This window comes from Sus scrofa, chromosome 1 (assembly GCF_054392235.1).
Source record: "Sus scrofa isolate SSC_HxYL_T2T_F1_AM1 chromosome 1, Sscrofa_HxYL_maternal_Yorkshire_Landrace_v2.0, whole genome shotgun sequence".
In the NCBI taxonomy this organism is placed as follows: Eukaryota; Metazoa; Chordata; class Mammalia; order Artiodactyla; family Suidae; genus Sus; species Sus scrofa.
Window position 1 is genome coordinate 58674906 of NC_139383.1, and position 25094 is coordinate 58699999.

General features: G+C 36.7%; 1 long non-coding RNA gene across 2 annotated transcripts in view; it reads left to right on the forward strand.

Annotated features, from left to right (window-relative positions):
- The window catches only part of LOC146406110 (uncharacterized), a 144637-nt gene that overhangs the window by 109476 nt on the left and 10067 nt on the right, over positions 1 to 25094 (forward strand). The window contains exon 4 of one of the 2 annotated variants that reach the window (XR_014805999.1): positions 1827 to 2031. This is a non-coding gene — a long non-coding RNA (uncharacterized LOC146406110). Of the gene's footprint in view, positions 1 to 1826; positions 4280 to 25094 lie in introns of those variants that run through there. The other variant, XR_014806000.1, reaches the window with a different exon arrangement.

Here is a 25094-nt window from a genome sequence, read left to right on the forward strand (position 1 = left end):
CAAATGTTAATTTATAAGGAAGCTTTTGTTTTAGAAGCCATTAAACATGTTGGTTCTGAGCTTGCTTTAACTCCTACCTCCTCACTTAAAATTAGTAACTGAAAATATAATCCTAACCCTACATCTGGCCTTCACTTCATCTGATTGCATTCAATTTCAGAGAGAGAGGAATGTATGCGTTGAGCCTGATCTTGCTTTACATACTACTTTATAAGCTTTCTTTATCTGGAAATAAAAGACCAATTTCGTCCTTGAGCAATGTTAATTATAAACCAGACAGAGGCACCATGCCTGTCTTTGTAGGATGAGGAAACACATAAAGTTTCTTTGGAGACTTGATTCTTTTAATGAGATAAATGCAGGGCCACGTTTATGTTTGTACTAAGTTGTTTAAGGAGAAAAAGAGTCTTTGAATTCTGTGGATGAGCCCTAGGCTAGGAAGCCCAAAAATAGCATTGTTTTCTGTGCACTCAGACCCCAAGTAGCAATCTTTTTAGAGGAAGAAGAGCTCAACATTTTGTAAGATTGACCATGATTAATATGTATAGTTCAAATCCATGAAGGGTTTCCACAGCACTCCATCGTATCTGCTAAAAGGAATTACTAAGTGATAGACTAAGAGTCTATAGAGCCTTGTAGCTGCTGCTGCGATTGAAGGCTCCTCTGCAAGTTGTTCAAGCACATGAGGGAACAGTTCTTAGCAAACGCTACTGCTAATCAGGCATCATCTCCTCAAATAAAAAGGGTAAGTATATTTTGGAGGAGATGAAGTAGAGTGGGGAAGGAGTAGATAGTTCCTATTATGATGAAGTCCTTAATCTATACTTAAAGGATCCTTTCTAGATTTAACCCCAACTTTTGATATGAGAAGAGTCAACTATGTCCATAGGCCATTGCTTTTTGCTTTTCAGTAGTCGAGTTAGTGGTAGAGTTAGTATATTCATGCTTCCAGAGTTGGTCATAAATAGACATATTATACCCATCTGGTTAATTTAACTACTTTATTACTTTTTATTTTCATTTCCAAAAAGAGGAAGAAGAGTTGCCCAAGAGGTAGAGAGAATTGATAAAACTCAATAAAGTGAACATCTTTATTGACCATGATGAGTTTCTTGTTTGGTTACAGCCTGCCTTCTTATCATTATTTCCCAAGGCTCTTTGGAAAAAGTAATGATGCCAAACACATTTGTATTTACTGTGTAACAATTGCTTTCATTTATTGAGCACTTAATATACACCAAACACTGTCCTGAGCACTTTACATGTATGTAATCTCACAGTAACCTCATGGCGTACAGTATGAGACGAGAAAACTGGTGTTTCACAGATGAAAAAACTGAATCTAAAAGTCTGAGGTCAAACAGCTTGTAAGTGACAGAATTAGAATTCAATCCCTGATTTGTTTGGGATCAGAGACCATGCTCTAAATACCTGTACTAGTCTGTGTACCATAGAACAAAACCTTTGAGCTTCTCAGTTGAAACATACCATATCAAACAAGAATGATTACACTTTCCAATATAGTTAAGTAGTTCCTCACTGTCCTCCATCAACAAATTAAAGTAGTTCCCATATTCTAGTGAGTTTCCAGCATGACAGCTCTAATTATGCTCCCTTGTGGTCTCTAAATACTCCTCCCCCCATATATTCTAGTAAAGTGAACCCATCCTGGGTCCTGTAAGTTTCTCTTCTTTTATTCTTTTTCCTCTGGCCTCCCTTCATTTTCCCACATCAAACTAGACACTAAATGAGAAGATAGATATGAAAGTATTTTGGAATGTTAGAAGGAAATCAAACATAAAATATTATGATTATGTCCAAAACAGCTTTCTACATCTGCTCAATGAAACTACTCTTCTGTATCCAATCAAGACACTCAGCAAAATTCTTTCTGGGAGTTCCAGAAGGCAGAAGGGAGCATGAGCTGCCACGTTAGTCGAAAGCATCCAACCAGATTATGTGTATAAGTACACCTTAAACTTAATGAAGGCCAGTTTCCACGAAACGGTCATGAAGAAATTTTGAGTCGCTGTAAGTATTGTATCACCTGAAAGCCACTCCATGACCGAGAGGTAAAGTAGCCTTCTTTTTTCCAAGAAAAATGAGTAGACTAAGTACAGTAGCAGACAGACTGCCTAAAATGAGGTGAATGAAGAAGTGAAAAAGTGACACCCAAAAGAGATCAGAATTCTGTTTTGAGAAGTAATATATAGTTTTAAAAATTGATTGCTAAAGCCAAGGCTTTCTCTTTGTTGTATACCTGACACCACAACTAGTTCGGGAATAATCTGGGAGTTATAAATCAGTGAAGATTAACTAACTGCTTACAGTGAGTGGCTATGAAATCTCAAATTGGATGCAATTTTTGATTTATCTTTTTAAAATTTTATGCTCACACGGGTGCTTTGTGAGTCCTGCCAAGTGAATCACAATGTACATGTTCTCAGATTTCTACCAGGGCCCCTGCTATTATTTATGGGACTTGAAATTTGGTTCTAGTCACATAGTGATTTATAGAGTGCACCACAATATAAGTATTTAATGACTATTCACAGCACCAGTGTCTCCTTGGGAAGGTTCTCCTTCTTTCTGCTCAGAGAAACTCTCTAGTCCTCTGTTCTGCCCTGCATTTCGGCTGATTGAGACCCAGAAGGTCTTGGCCAATGAAGTATTCCAAATGGCAAAGGGGACACAGCAAAGGAATTCACTTTTATAAATCTCTGGTTCTAGGGCCAGGGATCAAACCCGCATCCTCATGGGTAGTAGTTGGATTTGTTTACACTTCGCCACAATGGGAACTCAAATCTCTATTTGTAATGAACTTTTTTTTAAAATAGCTTACAGAAACCTCTGAAATAAACTAATTGTTTAGATTGAAGAAATGAAACTTATTGTCTTATAAATGAAGATCTTAACCTAGGTAAAATTTGAAGCATGTTTTAATGCTTTATTCATCCATCTCGTCTTTTTGCATCTCTTTCCTGTTTCCCGATGCCACAGCTTTTCAAATCCTTATGTAGGATATAGAACTTTATCCAGGCATATTTATATCTTTGCATTGGTTTTTGCTGGGTGCATTGTAATGATTAGATCAAGCCAAATCAATCAATTAGATAATTTAATTCATACAAAGTATGTTTTTTGTTTTTTGTTTGCCTTTTCTAGGGCTGCACCCGTGGAATGTGGAGGTTCCTAGGCTAGGGGTCCAATCAGAGCTGTACCTGCTAGCCTATGCCAAAGCCACGACAACTCAGGATCCAAGCCGCATCTGCAACCTACACTACAGCTCATGGCAATGCTGGATCCTTAACCCACTGAGCAAGGCCAGGGATCGAATCTGCAACCTCATCGTTCCTAGTTGGATTTGTTAGCCACTGAGCCACAACGGGAACTCCCAAACTATGTTGAATAATGTAATGCTTTACCTCCTTAAGGATATTTAAAATTTTAAAGAGTCTGACGCAATAAATGCTTATACACAGGAATGAATCTAAATGTGATGCCAGTAGAAGCATTTTGACTTAAACGATTTGTGAATAAAATTTTCATTCCAAAACTCATCATTGGATTGGGAGTACCCACAGAGACTCTGAAGAAAGAGATGTTGAAAAACAGTTATGTTTTACATGCACCCATGTTCTGGGAAAATACTTTTTGAGAAGAGATACTGGTCCAGGGATGGCTAACTGCACAGAACTTCTGGGAAGTGCGTAACTGTCTTAGCCCAGGTTTCCTAGAAAACAGAGCATCTGAGAGGAAACTGCTTAGGCTTCACTGGGAAGGGAGGCGCAATACCCAGGCAGCAAGAGTGAGGGGACATGGGGAAATGATACAAGGAAGGAGATAGTGCATTACTGAGCTTCATGAGACACACGGCTTGGTACTGCTGGGTCTCTGGAACCAGTACTTGGTCTCTGGAACCAGTATAGCTCAGAATAGTGTTAAGGGTGTAGACTTTATCTGCTAAGCCTCTCTGTCTCCTGCTGTCACTGGTTCAGGTCTATCCAAGAGAGCGTTAGATCCCCTGCATTTCTGGCTTGCATTGCCAGGGAGTCAGAGATAGGTGGCTAGGCTTTCCCTGAAGAGAGAGGCTGAGGCCAGGCAGAGAGTGGAGAGAGAAGCTGAGGTTGGGTATGGCTCAGTGAATCTGAATCTGTGGGACTTGTTGGTGATCTCAGGTGGTGACTCTTGATGCTGACAGCCACAGAGAGAAATGGTGGCAGTAGTGAGAAAGGAATGAAACACAGAAATAGTCCCAAACAATATGAAAATAAAAAAAGAGAGGATGGAAGTGTTAAATGTAGTAGTCATGAAGAATATTTTCAAGGCAGGTAGGCTGGTGCAGGATGCCCAGAAGAGAGGAATGGAGAGATTCAGGAACAGAGATTCTGCTTCCTTATAGTTCCAGTAGTGACGATGACATACATTGTGATCAGATTCTAAGGCCTGGAGCTCATGTTCTTTGCAATTGTGTCACTTCATGCACCTAGCATATGGTCTGGGTGGGCTGTAGGTACTCTATTAACCATTTATTAGAGATCAAGTGCTTTAAGTTGAACCAAGTTTATGTCTTTGTTTACAAGTTTTGCCTTGGTAAATGAACTTAAGGCTTTTGGGGGTGTGTGTGTGCAGGGCTATGTATGTAAATATGTGATCTTAGGGCAGAAAAGAAGCCTCTATTGCTTGGAAGTTTATACAGTATAAGGGTTAGAATCAAACAAATTTAGTTCAAATCCTGGTTCTGTCAGTTAACTCGCAATGCGACCGTGGACAAGCTAATATCTCAAAGCCTCACTTTTCCTCATCTGTAAAATATGTATGATAATAGTACTTACCTGTGGAATTATTTATACAGGACTAGGAGACATACACTAAATGGACAATTACTATTAGGTATCACTACCATTTCTATTGCATGTTTTTCCTGATGTGGGTACTTATAACACATAGATTAAACCTGGTCTGACAACTTCTTTTAAATTTATTTTATGTCAATATTTGCATCTCTTTATAGGAAAGTGATACAGTAAAAAGCATCTAGTTGGTAAGTCCTATATGATTATTTTTAAGGCTGTATCAAATTTCAATGCTAGGTAAAATAAGAAACAATTTTTTTAAGATTTTTATTTTTTCTAGGAACTATGGCAGCAGAATCAAATTGGAAAAATCCTTAGATTAAATAGGCAATGATTAGATCTGCTGTTTTGGCCTTTTGTAGTAAGAGAAGTGGTGGTAGTGTTTAGGTATGTGTTTGATCTTGCTTGCTTCTTCTTGTATTGCATTTTTCAATAAACTTAAACATTTTAAAAAATGTTTTCCATTATAGTTGATTTACAGTGTTCTGTCAGTTTCTACTGTACTGCAAAGTGATCCAGCCATACACACACACACACACACACACATTCTTTTTCTCACATTATCCTCCATCATGTTCCATCACAAGTGACTAGATATAGTTCCCTGTTCTACACAGCAGGATCACATTACTTATTCACTCTCATTACTTATCCTCTCATTACATATCAATTGCAATATTTTGTGTCTATCAAAGCCAAACTCTCAGTCTATCCCACTCCCTTCCCTCCCCCTTCCCCTTGGCAACCACAAGTCTGTTCTCCAAGTCCATGAGTTTCTTTTCTGTGGAAAGTTTCATTTGTGCTATGTATTAGATTCCAGATATGCGATATCGTATGGTATTTGTCTTTCTCTTTCTGACTTACTTCACTTAGTATGAGTGTCTCTAGTCTGATCCATGCTGCTGCAAATGGCATTATTTTGTTCTTTTTTTTAAGGCCGGGTAGCCTTCCATTGTGTATATATACCATATCTTCTTAATCCATTCATCTGTCAATGGACATTTAGGTTGTTTCCATGTCTTGGCTATTGTGAACAGTGCTGCAGTGAACATATGAATGAATGTGTCTTTTTCAATGAAAGTTTTGTCCAGATATATGCCCAAGAGTGGGACTTCTGTGTCATATGGTAGTTCTATGTTTAGTTTTCTGTGGTAACTCCATACTCTTTTCCATAGTGGTTGTACCAATTTATATTCCTACCAACAGTGTAGGAGGGTACCCTTTTCTCCACATCCTCTCTAGCATTTGTTATTTGTGAACTTGTTAATGATGGCCATTCTGACAGATGTGAGGTGGTACCTCATAGTAGTTAGGATTTGCATTTCTCTAATAATCAGTGATGTTGAGCATTTTTTCATGTGCCTGTTGGCCATCTGTATATCTTTGGAGAAATGTCTATTCAGGTCTTTTGCCCACTTTTCAGTTGGGTTGTTGCTTTTTTTCCTGTTGGGAGTTGTATTAAGTTGTTTGTATGTTTTAGAGATTAAGCCCATGTCACTTGCATTGTTTGAAATTATTTTCTCCCTTTCTGTAGGTGGTCTTTTTTTTTATGGTTTCCTTTGCTGTGCAAAAGAAAATAAATTCTAATGAGTTCGGTAGTTTCTTTTTAGAAGACAGCTATATGGCATGTATGACATTCAGGTTAGATTGAAAAGAGACTTAAGTGGCTTTAGTGTCTCATACTATGAATGTGAACATCATTCGAACTGAAATTTCCTATTTTATACCTTCCTTGTTATTACTGTCCTCCACTAACAGAAAAATACTGCCTGTAAATAATTACTACTTAATCATATCCTAGATGGATTTTTATTCATCTATTTGATATACGGATGATAAAAGTTACTTTCTTATTAGCAATAGTCTTTGCTATAATTTAACAAGTAAAAATATCACTTGGTAATCATTCCAAATCAAAGCAGATGTGTGAATATTGTTAAAAACTCAGAGCCAACCAACATCTCTGAGGTTGAAACATAGTAAATTAATAGTTTTTTTTGTGATCCACAGTTACTCTTGAATAAAATTATTAGGTTTCTTTAATTAAGATTTGTACTCTTATCAGAAGTGTAACCACAAAGAAATACTTCCTGGCTCTTGCTTCTTACTACAAAGTAGAAATCTCATGAAAGCAAAAACTTGAGGGGTGGGAGAGCAAAAACAAAACAAAAAACCACATAGCAATTAAAATTTATTAGATTTATTATCAAGGCAGAAGCTTCTACTTAAATCAATGAACACTTAGTTTTTGAAAACAAAACAAAACAAAACAAAACAAAACAAAAAAAACAACCTGTAAATGGAATCAGTTCACAAATAATGTCCATGAAGTGGTGGGTTCAAAACTGGCTCTGGCACTTACCAGCTATGTGAACAAGGGCTAATTAGCACACTTTTTGAATTAAAATGATATTAATAAAAATGGAAACTAATAATTACTTTGCATGCGGTTCTGCAGTTTGAATTAATGAACAAAGTATAGTGTGAAACATGTCAGACAGTAGAAATTTAATAAATGTAAGCTATTTTGTTCCTACCTGCAGTGAATATTATTATTGTACAAACCACCTTATCTGTGAGAAACCCCTGCCCTCACCATGTTTATTCACTAGGATAGATCACATATATTTTATCAGACATAGAGTTCCTTATTAATTACATTTTGATTGAGGGAACCATGGAAAGCTCTAAATAGTGCCTCATCCGGACACTCTCATTTATTTTCCTAAATATTACCTGGGGACTTGTTTCTGATGTAAATTTCTAGGAAAAATGTAGCAATTAGAGAAGTCCTATTCAGATTATTGAAGCTAGTACATAGTCAGAGAAATTAATGTAAAAAGAGTACTCAACTGAGACTTTCTTTTCTGTTTACTAGTAATTTGTACTTTGCAATGAGGTAAAGAAAAAGTCCTCAACTCTGGGGACTTAGTAGCAGCTCCCTTATGCTGTTGACCTTCTGAAATTAAGAAATGAAGTTTATGGGATTTGAAATTCATAGCAAGGATTACATTATAATAGCCTGATAAATAACTATGAAAAGTTTATTAGTCCACTTATTAAAAAAATGACTTCCCTCTACAATGTATATTACACTGGTGATAAAAATGAACAAAATCAGTATCCATTTTTATTCCCTTGAATAAATTGTTTCTCATCTTGTATGAAAAGGTGAGTGGTTATCTCTATTGCTATCTCACAATGTATTTTATCTTTTCCAGTATTTTGGAATTCCAATCACCACAAATTTTAATTAGGTCTCAACTTTATAATAATAATAATTAAAAAAACCAACTATATGTTGGCTGTTATCTATTTACTTGAAAATGAATTTGTTTACTACCAGGAAAAATACATATTTCTCATATTTCTACTTCATATTTCTCAGCTTTCTACTTGTGTATACAAATTCTGTTAGAGCTAAAATTATCCAGTAGTCATTGACTTGAGAAGGGAAAAGGAATCAGCAGCCATCAGGGGTTATTAACTGGAATGGAAGGACCATCCCTGCCCATTGCTATGTGACAATTGGGGACTTATAGGGGCCATTTGAATTTTTTCGAATATATTCCCCACTTCAGGTATTCTTTTTTAAATTGAAGTATAGTTAATTTACAGTGTCATGCCAGTTTCAGGGGTATAGCATAGTGATGCACTTTTATATGTAACACACACACACCCCACATACCCCACACATTTTCTTTATTCATTCATCTGTCAATGGACATTTAGATTGCTTCCATGTCTTTGCTATTGTAAATAATGTGGTAATTAACTCTGGGATGCATGTATCTTTTCAAATTAGAGTTTTCTCTGGATAATGCCCAGGATGGGATTGAAGGATCATATGGTAACTCTACTTTTAGTTTTTTAAGGAACTTCTATACTGTTCTCCACAGTGGCTGTACCAGTTTACATTGCCACCAACAGTGCAGGAGTGTTCCTTTTTCTCTATACTTTCTCTAGCATTTACTATCTGCAGACTTTTTGATGATGCCCTTTCTGACCAGAGTGAGGTGATACTTCATTGTAGTTTTGATTTGTATTTCTCTAATAATTAGTGATGTTGAGCATTTTTTTTTCATGTTAGCCATCTCTTTGTCTTCTTTGGAGAAATGTCTATTTAGGTCTTCTGCCCCTGCCCCCCTTTTTGATTGGGTTGTTTGTTTTTTTTTGTTGTTGAGTTGTATGAGCTGTTTTTGTATTTTGGAAATTAATGTCTTGTCAATCATGTCTTTTGCAAATATTTTCTCCCACTCTGTAGGTTGTCTGTAGGTATTTTGATATGTTTACCCACATCCCAGTGGTGGGATTCCTCTACCCTTTGGTAATAACACTCTAATAATGATTTGAGCCATTCATATTTCTCCTTTGTTTGGGGGTGAAAAGTTTTTGAAAATCCCTGGTCCTCATAGAATGGTATAAAGCCACAAAATATTTGCTTGACAGTCATATAGACAAGACATTTACTGCCTGAAAAATGAACAAAACTCTCAATCCAATTAAAAAATTATTCAAATCAATACATTTCTTCCTTGAAAACTTAGAGAGTAAGGGCTTGAAATCAAATTGTCTGAGGTCTTTCTATATCAAGTTAGCTGGTATTTCCAATGTAAGTTTTGGAGGTATAAATTTGTCCTGGGAAGAGTTTTTGACTTTGCACTTTCCAGAGCGGTGTCCTAGAGAACACTGCTCTTGCAAGACATGCCAAGAAAGAAAAAAGGGAAACAATTGGATGAGTTTCATGGGCACACTAACTGAGAAATCCTGTATCATACTACAAAGGTTGAAGGGTCTTGCAATCATTAACATCCATCATACTCAAAACCAAATGAAAATGCATTCTGCTCTCTTCCTTAGATTACCTTTGAGCAAATCCTGACTATTGGAAATACAGAGGGGGTGGAAGGAATATTTGCTTTTTTTTAAGGCTGAATTATTATTATTATTATTTTTTCCCACTGTACAGCAAGAGGATCAAGTTATCCTTACATGTATACATTTTTTCCCCACCCTTTGTTCTGTTGCAACATGAGTATTTAGACATAGTTTTCAATGCTACTCAGCAGGATCTCCTTGTAAATCTATTCTAAGTTGTGTCTGATAAGCCCAAGCTCCCAATCCTTCCCACTCCCTCTCTCTCCCATTGGGAAGCCACAAGTCTCTTCTCCAAGTCCATGATTTTCTTTTCTGTGGAGATGTTCATTTGTGCTGGATATTAGATTCCAGTTATAAGTGATATCATATGGTATTTGTCTTTGTCTTTCTGGCTCATTTCACTCAGGATGAGATTCTCTAGTTCCATCCATGTTGCTGCAAATGGCATTATGTCATTCTTTTTTATGGCTGAGTAGTATTCCATTGTGTATATATACTACATCTTCCGAATCCAATCATCTGTTGATGGACATTTGGGTTGTTTCCATGTCCTGGCTATTGTGAATAGTGCTGCAATGAACATGTGGGTGCACGTGTCTCTTTTAAGTAGAGTTTTGTCTGGATATATGCCCAAGAGTGGGATTGCGGGGTCATATGGCAGTTCTATGTATAGATTTCTAAGGTATCTCCAAACTGTTCTCCATAGTGGCTGTACCAGCTTACCTTCCCACCAACAGTTCAGGAGGGTTCCCTTTTCTCCACAGCCCCTCCAGCACTTGTTATTTGTGGACTTATTAATGATGGCCATTCTGACTGGTGTGAGGTGGTATCTCATGGTAGTTTTGATTTGCATTTCTCTTAAAATCAGTGATGTTGAGCATTTTTTCATGTGTTTGCTGGCCATCTGCATATTGGAAGGAATATTTGAATCATACCTGTTAACTTGGTGACAAGCAACCAAAATCATTAGCAATATTCTTAGAAATGTTAATGACTCTAAACATGGTACATATACACTTTTGATTTAGCCTTATGTCTTCCCAAGACAAATGAATATGAAGGACAGTTCAAGAGCATGAAAAAAGTGAAGCTACTTTACCTTTTGATATTTTACTACTTCCCTGTGTGAATTGCTTTTGGTAGCTCAGAGACAATTTAAAAATCTAAATGGTATAATGTAATCCTTGCATTTCCAGGCATGAGTCAAGCACGGACAAGATTTGGAAATCTATGGCTCTGTGATTGGAAAGACCTACCTTTGTCCTAGATCAAAACTTGGTTTTCTAAGACTTTCCATGACCAGCTGACAGTGACAGGTGGAACAAAGAGATTTTTGCACAAAATATAGGGCCCGATGAGGCCTTCCTTAGGGATTCTGTGCTTATTCACTTAATCCTACTTTCCTGCTTGTTTCCATTTCAGACTATTAGCTTACACACCTTTACCCTTGGAATTGAGACCTCAAGGATGTACCGGAAACTATGTGATATTAATTATCTGAGGTAAAAACAAACAAACAAAAAAACCCTTCCACAACATTTTAAAAGTGAAAGGCCCTTTCTAGTTATAAAATAAATACAAGTGTAATGTCTTAAGGGCTTTACATGTATAGTTTATTTAATCTTTACCCTATGACATATTTTAACCATTTTAAATATGAAAAATTATAATCAGAAATCACACAGCTAGGAAAGGAGTCTATACTGAATATGACTATCTGGCACCAGAAACCATGCTCTTAACTTCTATTAATGACTTGTTTCCATCCTATTGAAATGGATGAGTCAAGATGTGAAAAGTTAAATGAACTGAAATAGTTTTTAGAAATAAAGGCTATTTCAGAAGGCAGTGTATGGTTAATTACCAAATAAATTATATAGGCCATATGTATTTTTAGAGTATAAAAAGAGAAGGAATTGATTAGGTTGAGGATATATGGTCAGGCCATGCTTTTTTGAGAGTGACTGGAGAAGACAGTGTGATGTTAGCCTAGGTTTGAAGGAAGGGTGATCTTTGCAACATTAGAGATCGCAGTGTCTCTGGAATGAGATGGGTCCTGGTCAGTTACCTATGTTCGGGCAGGGTAGTCCAGGAGAGAATTAGATTTACTAGAGTAGGACAGGAATGGGGGAGCTGTCCCAGGTATAGGTGCTGACATGCTGTTCAGTATGACAATCACAGAGCTGTTTCAAGTGGAAGAATTATTATTGATAAACAGTTGACTTTAGAAGAATCATGATGTAGTAGTCAGGATGAAGTAGTATTTAACACTTTTAGTAAAAAGTCACTCTTTTGAGTACTATCCCAGGAAGTGGAAATGAAAATCTGTGTGTTATGCAATCATGACGCAGATGATTAAAGTGTCACCACCAATATCCTGGTGATCATGCTGTGTGCTTACTGAGACTGGCCCACTAATTAAGGGGCTTGGTAGCAAAGGGGCAGGATACAGGATCTTCTGGACTATAGTTTGAAGCCCCAGTAATGTCCTACCAAAACAAAACAAAACAAAAAAACAAGCTTAGATAGAAGCTGTCCTGTCTAAAGACAGAGAGGGAAAAAACTATGTCTTGCTAAGAGAGGCTTTTTTTTTTTTTTCTCACAGCCCAGAATCCAAGACTGTTTAAGAATTTGTTTCCATAGTTTTGGAAAATCCTAATCCTGACTCCTCAAATTAAAGATATTCACACAATGTCAGGATGGTGTGTTTAGGCAGGAAGGTGGGATATAGTAGGAAGGAAGACAGAGACCTAGGTGAAGTCTGATTTGCATAGAATCTTCAGGCAACTAACTGCTGCTATGCCTTCTTGCCTTATAAAAGGGACCAGTTTCCCCCTTAATAGCTAAGAGGCATTCTAGGCACAGGGCTATTAGTGCCCTGTTGACAAATTGCTCCTAGGCAGAAGCCAAAATGGATGTCATTAGATTGAGCCCAGAGAGGATGGGCTGAGCACCTAGACAATTGCTGAAAGACAAAATTCCCAGGTTGGGTTCTAGATTTGAAAGCAATGACCTAACCAAATCCATGGAGTTGAATGGAGTTGAAAGTCAACAAATTGACTGGGAATCAAAAAACCGAAAACCTACCATGTATTCAAGAGAAATATAATGCCAGAGAAATGCCAAATTTGACAACATCGGTTACCTCAAATCCCAAACCTCCACCATCGGAGTATTTAAATATTCTGAACCAATATTTATGTGTTCAGTCAACAAATATTAAACGGGTGTCAAGGGTCAGGTACTGTGCTCCAAGTGGTCACATAATTTTAAACGAAACCGATGCCCCTCTTCCCTATAAACAGAAGTGAAACTCCAGTGAAGTGAGTTAGACAGTAAACAAGTAAACGAATAAGTGAATAGATGACGTCAGATTGTATTAGTGTTATGAGAAAAAAAGGAAGAGTTGAGAGAGTGAATGAGAAAGGGGGGTAGTAATATGAAAATTTGGAACCTTCTTCTATGTAATATGAACAGGCTATTTTGGCTTTTCTACTAAAAAACACTGAAACTTAAGTTTGGCTTTGATGCTTTCCTTTGAAAGGTCTAGATCTTTAGTATTTGTCAATTTCTGGTGAAAAATTAGACAGTTACAAGTGGACTTAATCATTGGTGTATTTGAGCAGATTTGTCGAAGGCCATCTTCCTTGTGCAGAAACAGTAACCTGAAATGCTGACTGGATGGCATATTACAACCACCTAATGAATCAGCTCCCTCCCAGTTGGGATCTCAGGCGCATTTATTCATCTTCAACCAGTGTAATTAAAGATGAAAAGTATAACAGTGATGTATACTTCTCTGGGGAGGGAGTTGTTTTAATTGTAGACCCATCAGTGGAAAATGAACTATGCTGGAGAAAGATCAGGCTTAATTACACACCTGTTGGTGGTATCAAGCAAAGCTGTTGCATTCTGCTGTAATAGGGGAACTACTTAGAAAAACCCTGCAGTTTGGCAAAGCTCAAAATATCACCTCATTAGAGCTTGTAATATCTGCCTTTGAACTCATTGAGTCATCAAGTTTTAGGTGAAAGGATATTGAGGTTGTTTAGTCTAATTCACGTAATTTACAGATGAGAAAACTAAAGTCTGGAGTAGTTAACTGGCTTGTCCAAATTCACACAAATAATCTGAGAGGCATTTCATTAAGTTTCTTTGCTAACTACTCATGTCTTCTAAGTGCTATCTTAGATTTGAACGTGGATGGAAGAGGCCAAAACCTCCATTCAGAATCTCACAAAATTTTAAAATTAAAACCAGATGAGTTTAATTTCCAGACAGCTTCTCTCAAAATATGAGATGCAGACTGTTAGTTGGAGAGAAATGACTATGATTCTAGATCCTTTAGGCAGCTGTCCACCTACTGGAGCTGTAACCAATTCTTCCAAATTCCTGAAAGATATAAACGGTAAAAAGGATAGAGAACTCTCTGGGAAGATATCATATTTTAAAATGTCCTCTCTGAAATTAACCTCAAATTCTTATTTAATTTCTTTTTCTTGGTGACTATTCCAAAGTGTGTGATCCTAAAAGTCTTCTCCTACCATTTTGCTTAGATGAGATAAGACTGACCATGAATGGATAATTATTTAAGCTGAGTGGTGGCTTACAGAGACTTTTTAAGAAAAAAATTTCATTCTGTTCACTTTAATATGTGTTTGAAACATTCCATAATAAAATGTTTAAAAAGAATAAAAACATAAGAAAAAAGTCAGAAAATATAATTCAAGAAACAATTTAATTAATTAATTTTTGCTTTTTAGGGCTGCAGGTGCATCATATAAAAATTCCCTGGCTAGGGGTCAAATTGAAGCTACCAGCCTATGACACAGCCACAGCAACACAGGATCCAAGCTGCGACTGTCACCTACATACCACCTACACCAGCTCAGGGCAACACTGGATCCTTAACCCACTGAGCAAGGCCAGGGATCGAACCTGTATCTTCATGGATATTAGTTGGGCTTGTTACTGCTGAGCCGCAATGGGAACTTGCAAGAAACAATTTTAACTCTTAGGTATTGATATCAAGTCTCCTCCTATAACCATAAACAATTTCCCATTGATTATTTTGGGAATCAATTTAAACAAAATTGAATCAGTTATTAAAACATCAAGGAATAATTTCTTTACTCATTCCCCAAAATTATGTTTTCTTATAATAAGGGATTTTCTAGAAATTTAAACCTAACATATTTTTTCTGAAACATTTACATTTCTCTGGGAAAAGAATTTGAATTAATATTAAAATGAAAATGGTTGTTTCCCCAAATGCATGCTCTAAAATTACTGTTGATGGGAGAGATTTACACTAGAATTAATCATGTTTTTCTCTGGCTGGTATTCATACAGGTGGTTTGAATTGTCCATTTAATTTTTTTGATAGTTTTTCATTGTGTTACCTACATTAAGCAATGTCATCTCCATGTAGGTGAAAAATAGCTACACTACTATTAATTCAGATTCTGAATAAAAAATGTTGGGAGGGAGGGATGAGTGATAAATTGAAGCTACATAGATTTTTTTTTCATTTTTCAAAATGAAATTAGCTTTATAATTTTCTCTATTCTCAAAAGAAACAATGCTTGTTGTGAAATATTTTTAGGCTATATATGGAAACAAAAAAAATAAAAAATTCACTGTTCCTTTCAACATGTTTTTATATAAATGCACACATTTTTTTTAATGGGATCAAAAACATAGATGTAGTGATTCTGACATTTCCTAAGTCCTACGCAACATTATTTATCACTAACTTTATTTCTATTCCAAGTTCTTACTGTTACTAATGTTGAAACCTCTACAGTCATTTACAGATAGATGCAACTTTTTGAAGTGATTTTTCAGTCAATTCACCCCTCCCCCACTCTTTTCAGGTTTTCTCAGTGTAACATTTCAGGTTCAGTTGGTGTTATGCTGTGTTTAGGCAGTCCTGGAAAGGGCATATGGTCATAGAGCATCCTCAGGCATCCACTGAGAGGTAACTCATCTACTGTGTATTTGATCATTTGTCTCTGCTATGCTGCATCTGCTGATAATTTGGAGTTGGCCTTGGCCATGAGCTATGCTCATGCAGATCACTTTATGTTTTCCTGGTTCCAAATGTAAGGCTCCTCCTGCCCTGTTTCGTACCCCTTTGGGGGATACAGGAGAAATTTGAGTTCTTTTAAGTATAGTCAGAATCTTCATTGACTATTGTTATCATCTATTATTAATTGCATAAATTTTAAGCTCAACTTGCTGTAGTGAGTTCTAACATATCTGGTTCTGGCAAATCAATAGCCTTGGCTTTCAAAACTTTTCTTCTACTAGAGACTCCTAAAGCCTGTTTTGAAACTCAGAGTCAAGAATATTTCCTCTCTCTTGGAATAACATCTGAGACAATGAATGGTTTTAAACTGATAGGAAAGGGGAAGGGACAAAAAGAAAATGCAGGGGAAAATACCATAGGTAAAATATATCCAAATTCAATCCCACCACATGGATCTACCTTCTTTTTTCCTCTAAAATGGGAGGTTTGTGATTTTCTTCTGCCATATGAAAATTATACATAACAGTACAGAAGATTCTAACCTTCCAATCATATATATCATCCTATGTATTTTTCCTAGACTACTGATAATGGATTCACCCTGTTTATATAACTCATATTACCATTTACACCCATATACCCTTATCTTATATGAATGCTGTACACTCTATCTTGTGCTGTACATGTTTGCTATCTTGTGACCTGCTTATTTTTTTTCAGAAATAATTATTAAACATTGAATAATAAAAATATATTATAAAATGTGTGTGGGATATAAAGAATAACATAGTGAGTACTCATATACTACCCAGATAGTGAAACTCATTTACTTGTGAAGCCTCCAAGTCCTCCTTCTGATTTCCTTTCTTACTCATCCCAAAAGGAATTATTCTGAATTTTGTGCTCATCTTTTCCTTGGTTTTAATTACAGTTTTTCTACATGAGTATCCTCCTAACCAGTACATTTATTTGTGCATTAAAAATTCTGTAGATGGAGTCATACTTTTTGTACTTTTTTGTGACTAGTTTCATCCATCCAACCAACGTTTTAATCCTGGATTCCCCTACGTTGTGTGTACAGAGCATTTCCACTGCTCTGTAGTATTCCTTTGTGGAATATACCATAATTTATTTATCTATTTTGCTGTTGATTGATGCTTGGGCTATTTTAGTATTTTTCTAGGACCAAAAGTTGTCCTATGACATAAACTTCTTGTATGTATCTCTTAGTGTAACTGCAAGTTCCTTAAGCTACATAGACTCCAAAGAGAACATCTCTGGGTCATAAGTTATGGGCAGTCAACATTTGGTTGTCACTTTTTTATGTTTGCCAATTAAATAATTGTAAATGATGGCTTATTCTGATTTTATTTATAATTTCCTGAACACTAATTGAGTTAGAGCATCATTCAGTGCCTACCAATCATTCATATTTTTCATCTTTGGTGTGAAAAATTCTATTTCATGCCTACCCAAATATTTTTTTTGCTGATTTCTTTGTCTTATTAATTTTTTGGATTGTGAAAAATACTTGTTTTTGGTATGAATTCCTTATTGGTTATGTGAATTGCAAATATCCCAATTTATATTTATGTATATTAATGTACATTTGGGCAATTAAATGGTTTTCAGTGTTTTGCTATCACAACATACCTTTGAATATTTTGCAGCATTTTGTTCTATTTAAAAAACTTGTATTGAGTAGGTGAAATCCTGAGTTTAATTTTTGGGTCAAAATATATGAGTGTCTTCAAGGTTTCTAAATAAATATTTCCCAATTACTTTCCTAAAAGGTTGTACAATTTGTAATGTCAGAAACAGTCAAAGATGTAATAATTTCACTCTAATCAACCTTAGGTTTTGTCATTAAATATTTTTGGCTAATCTAATGTGCACCATGTTTTTCAAGATTGCTTTAATTTGCATTTTCTAATTACTAGCTGGATGAACATTTTCCACAATGTTTGTTTACTAATAGTATTTTTACTTATGAAAATTGTGTATTTTTACCTTTTGGTGTTAATTTTATGTTAGGTTAAGAATAAGAAAGACAGCTCTTACAAACCAAAAGTAGAAAGTGATCTTCTGTTTTCAAAATGATTACAGAAAGATTTGCAAAATCTGAGTGTTTTACAAATAGTTACTTATGATAATTTTAACAAATATTAAAAGCATCATCTATGTGTCTGGCTTTGGGAATAGAAAGATAAAAGAATTGGTTTTTGCTGTCAGAGATTTAGTCTTTCAAGTTAAAGCAGAGAATTATGATAGAGAAAGGCTCCAGTGTTATTTGGGTCCTAAGGAGGGGTCTCCACCTCAGATGAAGGTTATAAAGGCTTACTGATGTGGTGATCCTTGCTTTAGACCGGGGAGATGAGTGTTAAGTAACTGGAACAGGTGCCATGGACTGATCTGACCACATGTGCAAAGGAAGAGAAGTGGGGAGAGCATGGCACTTCCCTGTGACAAACTGAAGCTGGCCCTTGAGCAGTGGGCTGAGACCCACGTGTCTACCCCAAGGATTCTGAAATCTATTTAGAAAGTTCTGGAGAGACTGAGGATTTTAAAGCAAAGTCTGGAAAACTTCTTACAGTGTCAGGATAGGATAGAGGATAGTGGGTCATGGAGAAAACAGTGTAGAGGCATTTAGAAGCATTTTAGGGAGAAGGGCCAGGACAGTAGTGCTGAGAATAAAGAAGAGGTGGTGAACTTGATAATTATTTGAAAGTATATCAGTAGCCTTAAGAAAACCTCGGGTTTAAGTCAAATTTGCTAAGGGTTGAGAGGATGAGGTAAGGCCACTATATCATCAGGGAAGGGGTGACAGTTTCAAGGCAGAGTCAAAGATGGGCACAGGGAAGACTGAACCCACTCTCATCCCCCTGCAGGTACCCCCTTACCGTAGATGAAGAGTCTCTCCTGAAATCCTGTAGCCACTTTACACAATTGTGTCCTGGTCTTCCTATAATACATGAGGGTGTGCATAATGAATGGCTCCATTTTCTCTTGAGCTTGCACAGCTCCTTAAAGCAGGTGCAAGGCTACTGGGATAGGGTGCTTCAGGCTCCTCCGTGCTCAGACTGTGTTCTAGGAAGGGGAGCATTGAGCTGCTGGTAGCCATGTACCTGGGGCCTCAGAGATGCCTAGCTCTATGAAGCAGAGTCTGGCCAGAGGAGAGAGCCAGCCTTCTTTCCTGGGACTTCAGGTACTGCAGGTGAAAGTCTCTTCCTCTGCGGGTGGGATCTCCTGGCAGGCATGTGGCTTTGAGGCTGGAGGCTGAGCTTGTGTCATGTAGGTTCTGTGAATAGGTTTGGTATGTGCTCTGCCATATTTAAACTGAGCTTAAGTGGCTAGAACAACCTCACAGGAACAGTGAAGCTAAGGGACCTTTGCAAACTTGATGACAACCACATTTTTTACAGACTCCCGCAGGGAATGACATTCATCCACTTTTATCCAATTCTAGTTTCAGGTCAGTTGCCTGAGGAAATATCTGTTATAATTAATGTTAATGAAAATCTCCTTTTCAAATTACTAATACTTCTTTTGGTTCTAAATGGTCAAGAATGGCTTTTCTACACTTGTTGAGTATTAGTTTTCTCATTCATAGTAATTACAACCTATTTGTAAATTAGCAAATTTAAAATATTCAACAGTCCTCAATAAATATGTAGTGAGTAACTCCTGTGTATATAATTGGGGATATAGTGGTGAACTAGATGGGAAAAATGGAGTTTCTGGAGCTTAGATTCTAAAGGGGCCAGAAAATAAGAGTGCTAAAAATGAGTGTATAGGATAATTTTTAAAATTATAAATGCTATATGAAAAATAAAATTGGTAATGTGCTAGAGAGTGACACAGAGTGGGCAGAAGACTTTTTTAAGGACTGAATTTTTAGCATGTATCTCACTTAGGTTTAAACTCTACTGAGATACTAAAAATGTTAACTTTAACCATAAAGACCATTTTCTCCCCAAAGCCATCCCATTGTCAAATTCTTCTTTTGCTCTAAAAATTTCATGTGGTATTTGTTACAGTACTTATTATGTTTGCATTTCATATTTATTTGGGGGATCATTTGATTGATGTTCTCCCCCAGAGACTGTGTTCTATGAGAACAAAGATGGGGTCAATCTTTATTCTTCACTCCATCCAGGCACCACCAATAAGCTTGCTTGTTGTAGGTGTAAATGAATGACTAGCAGTTTGAAAATGCTTAACAAGTCAAGATGTGCTTAGTTTTCTGATATATTTCAAGGTCAGAGTGTGCTTGACAAAGTGGACACATGACAGATCTCTCATGGAATAGAAATAAATTTTCCCAGAACTTAATATGTTGATCTGGATGAATAATATGTGGCCCTATTTGATTTTGACAATTGGATCATTCCCACTGAAGAACAATGTTGGAAATATAGGTAACAGAGTGGGGAAACTCTTTTTGAAATGGAAACTTTTCTGAGCAGACCCAATAATCTCCTTGTGTCAGAGAGGTATGGGAACAAAGTGCTGGGTGGGAAGGTGAAATTTAAGCAGAATTCAGACAGACAGGAACAAATGTAGGATAACTATATCATCAAGGCATAGATTTATGCATAATCTGATAATACCTTTGGTTGGAACTTAGGAAAAAGAAACTATGAACAAGCAGTATGAAAAATAGTATAAATTTACAGCTTACTTTTACCAAATCAGGGGCTACCCAAACTGGAAGGGAAAGAGAAATACGGGATTACTGGGCTTGAACAAAAAAAACGAAACAAAACAAACAAAGAATGGGTAAAACCAAAGGGGAACAACAAATGGGAAGGCTGACTATGTGGGAGAAAGTTTAGCTCTGGCTACATCCTCCTTCTACAACACAAGCAAGCACAAGGCTCCAGTGGGTGTTTGCTAACTTTTCTGATCAATTCTGAGTTTTGTAACAGATGGATCAAAAGGGAAGGATCATGTAGGAAGATGGGGCTACCTGTGTCATCTCCCTTCTAAATCTGGAAGATTCTCAGTGATGGGGAATCTACTGCTTTCCAAGTAGCTTAGATTGCCTCTGCACTATTGTTAGAAAGTCCTTGCTCATGTGGAGCATGAGTCTGTCTTTCAGCTTCTGTCTATTGTTCTTAGGGGTAACTAATTTCTTGACACCTTCAGAATCAACCAACTTTGTGTTCTACAGAAGAGCCTGCAAACATTTCTAGCCATGTCTTGTCTCTTATCCTCTTCTTGTCCCCATTCCTTCCTCTATAGGTCACCTTCTTTGTTCCTCTCTGCCAATGCGTGGTCTTATCTATCTCTGTCCTTCTTCTGTGATGTCCTGAATTCAGTATGGAGTGGGGTGAGCTTATTCTTTATGCTAATATGATATTGCTATTAATGGAAAACAATATTCTTGGCAGCCACATCATATTGTAGACACATATTGAACTCAGTGCCAGATGAAAGCTTTAAGGCTTTTCTAAGTTGTTCTGTTGCTGAGTCATGCCACCCGTTCTGTCTTTATGCAGTATCTTGTTTAGGACAGTTTCTATGACTCCAGCCTGGTGAATATTTTAGATTCTAATTCTATCATCTAAACTCTTTACTATTCTTCACAGTTTTATGAAATAGGAAAAATCGTTAAGCATGCTTCTCTACTGCTACCCAAGTCACTGGTAAATCTTGATCATGAAAGGACCAAGCTCAAAACCTGAGGGAACTTCCTGTAAGGAAATGGTATCCTCTTATTCAATCTGCTATATATCTGTCCTATGACACTGTCATCAGGCCCAGTGATTTTCAAGATTTGCTGCATATTAGAGTCCAACTGAAGAACTTTTGGAAATCTTCATGTACAATCCCCAATCTCAAGCTGTTAAGTAAGAATCTCTAGGGTAGGCTTGAAATATTAGTATTTTTTAAAGGTCTCCAGGTGATTTTAGTATGTATCCAAAGTTGGGAACAACTAACCTAGCCTAGTATTCCCTAACCTTCTTTGATGACAAGAATCACCCAAGGTACATCTTATAAGTACAAATTCCTGGCCCCATTCCCAACTCACTAAGTCAGAATCTCCCAGAGAAATTCAGAGACTTGGGAACACATAGCTCATACTTATGACTTTTTTCATCCAAAAGGGTATGACCAGAGAAGGAAGGAGTCAAATCCCAGCTGAAATCCAAACTTACTATTTCACCATATTTCTCTGTAAAAGAAGGAAATGGGTCAATATGACTTACACACATGTAATAAAATGTACATTTTATGGCAAAATATCATCTAAATGACATCAGTGGTCCATGTGAGAATTGCCTGTCTCATAACTTTGGGACTTCCACCCTTCCCTCTTCTTTTCTAGAAGTAGAAGCAGTCTTGGGATATGATCTGGGAGGTGAAGATTGGACTCCTCCTTTTGCCATTTCCTACTTCTGAGATGTTGCATAGACTCTGGACTGCTTTGCACCTTACTTTCATGATCTCTTAAGTGGGGCCAATAATTACCACCCTTACCAGGTCATTGTGAAGATGAAGATGAGTATTTTAAAGCCTTATGAACACTGAAGTTTGCATGTGCCCCTAAATGTGTTGTGTGCATGCATGTGTGAGTATGTGGAGGAAATGGCAGCAGTGGGGATGCTCAGACTGAGTAAACTGCTGGAGGATTAGAGGCATGATGGGGGCACACTCTGGCCTATAGGAAGTCAACAGAGTGTCTGAGGCTCTCTTTCAGCAGTTGTTCTTCCATTTTATTGAGGCTTTCAGGCTTACAATACAAACTTGATTAGTCAGAACTGCAGAGCTTTACAGCAGTGCTCATCAATTGGTGGTCATGGTGGAGCAATCAATAGAAACAAATGCTGAAGGGATGAGCAACTTGATATATTTTGATATATTCTGTAGGTCTGTATCCTCCTACTTCCCCTGTGGGAAAACCATTGGTGAAACGGTTCCATTCTTTCAGTTGGAGTGTTGCAAGGTTTTGGTGGGCTGGGGAAGCAGCTAAGTTGAAAGCCACTGCTGTGGATAATAAATAGTGGTATCCTGTAAACTTTACCAGCAAGATTCATAAGGTAACCTAAGACCCATGGCTTCATGGTGGTTTTCTACTATTTCAGAAAGAGTGAGCTCATGGCTAAGAGTCACTGCAGATTAAGAAATGCTCAAATGGCCAAGGTTATGACTATCAGAACTCCAATAGGTTGTTTTTGTTGAGGAACTGGGACAGGTCTTGGCCCCTGTCTTTGAATTTGTCCATCTACTGTTTCATTCTAACTCTTTGAGCTACTGCACTCAAGTCTTAGCCTCTGGTCTTCCATCATGATTTTGGTCAGATACAGTGACATTTTATAGTGATTACAGATTTATTTTAAAAGACAACCTACTGACCTTTTTATGAATAGCAGCTTTAAAAGGAATACTAGAAAAAGTCTCTAAGTCAAGCATATATGCTTAGTATTAGGTTTAAATTTGGAAATGATGCAATGAGTAAGGCTAACCCCGTTCTCCATGTGTTTTTAGTTATTATACTGTTTAGTATAGCATAATTTATATATGTTTAATCAAATTTATTGTCTTTGACAAAAAGGCAAATGCTTGGAATATTAACTTTTTTTTTAAGATGAGGAACATAATTAATTTTTCCAAACTTGTCTAAAACTGCTTAGCGGTCAGTTCTGCCATTTAGATTTATTTAAACATATGTAAATTTGACATTTTGAACAGCAATTAATAAAGTTGCTGTAATTTTAATCTTGGATTTTCTTTTCTCTGGCTTTTTGAAAGGTACTAGGCTAAGAACTTGAATTACTGTTCTAGTTTTTAAAGATTTCAGCCAGTACTTTCTGGGATAATAAAATAGATGGTATGAAAATTGTTTCATCATGGATTTCATCATAGTTTTATTAAAAATAGCATTTACTTGTGCTTATTTTAAAGTGTAAATATGTTAGTAATTTATGGCGATTAATAATTTTCTTAATTGTAAGTTAAATTGTGATTTTAATTAGTTGATTCTCAAATATTCCTTTTGTTAGGACTTATTAAATTTCTGAATGCCTTCCTTTTTTTGCATTTGTTTTCCATGAAATATTCATTTATAGAAAATAAGTTTTCCCTTTTTAGAGCCGCACCTGTGGCATATGGGGGTTCCCAGGCTAGAGGTCTAATTGGAGCTACAACTGCCGGCCTACACCACAGCCACAGCAATGCCAGATCCGAGCCATGTCTGCACACCACAGCTCACAGCTGTGAGGATCCTTAACCCACTGAGAAAGGCCGGGGATCAAACCCGAAACCTCATGGTTCCCAATCGGATTTGCTTCTGCTGTGCTACAACAGGAACTCCAAGTTTTACTTTTTGAGCAACTGTCATTTTGGACTGGTCATTTTGAACTTTTTCAGCCCAGTTTTCTGCATCTGTAAAATACCTAAGGTCCTTTATAGCTTTAAATTGTTACTCAAAGAACTCTCACCTTTGAACACACTTGACAATTTTCTTGACCCCTTGGGGAGCATTTATTTTTTATGCATCCTTTTTGATTTCTTCGTGTAGGCATTTATCTGACCTATTTCTCAGCTGTGTGGAGGTGAAGATGCCTGACTTCTTAAATTTTTTTTTAATTGCTCTTAGCATTTAGAAGAAAATCCCACACAAACAGAAATTCAATAAACATTGGAAAGACTAAGTAAAATCTCTCCTCAAAGCTGTTCATTTCCATATAAAAGATTATAAAATTCTGAAGCTTTCACTTTTCTTTTGTTTGTCTAGTATTTAAAAAGCAGAAATATCTGAATTTAACTTTTTTAGACCCATAAAATAATGTAATATAATATATGCTTAAAAAAGTTTAATGAAAATAAAATTGTCTACAAGGTGTCACTTGTGTTCACCACAATGCTGGTTCTCTTCCCCGTTCAGCATACATTGCATTGAAATTAGGCATGGCTGGGAAACTTGTTTCGATAATGAGCTACTCCTCAGTATTAAAGAGCTGATGTGTGATTCCTTTTGCTCTCTTCATCAGCTTGAGGAAGCTGAAACCTCAGCTGTGATGAAGTCATAAATGGTGGAATCTTTATCAGTGTGAATTCTTGGATGAAAAAGATGAGCAGAGTCCCCCCTTCCTCCCACTGGTCTGATATAGATATAGTTAAATAGGTAGCATAGGGCAGAAATAAGCCTTTGTTGTTGTTTTTACATCACTGATTTTTTTTGTTACACAGCATAACATTAGCCTATTTGGACTATTTCAAGTTGTAAATTGAATGTAAATAATTTTATACTTTATCAAAGTTGCAAGAAAAACATTTCGTATATTGATGTTTCATATTTAATTGTGAGCCTCCAATATGTTTTG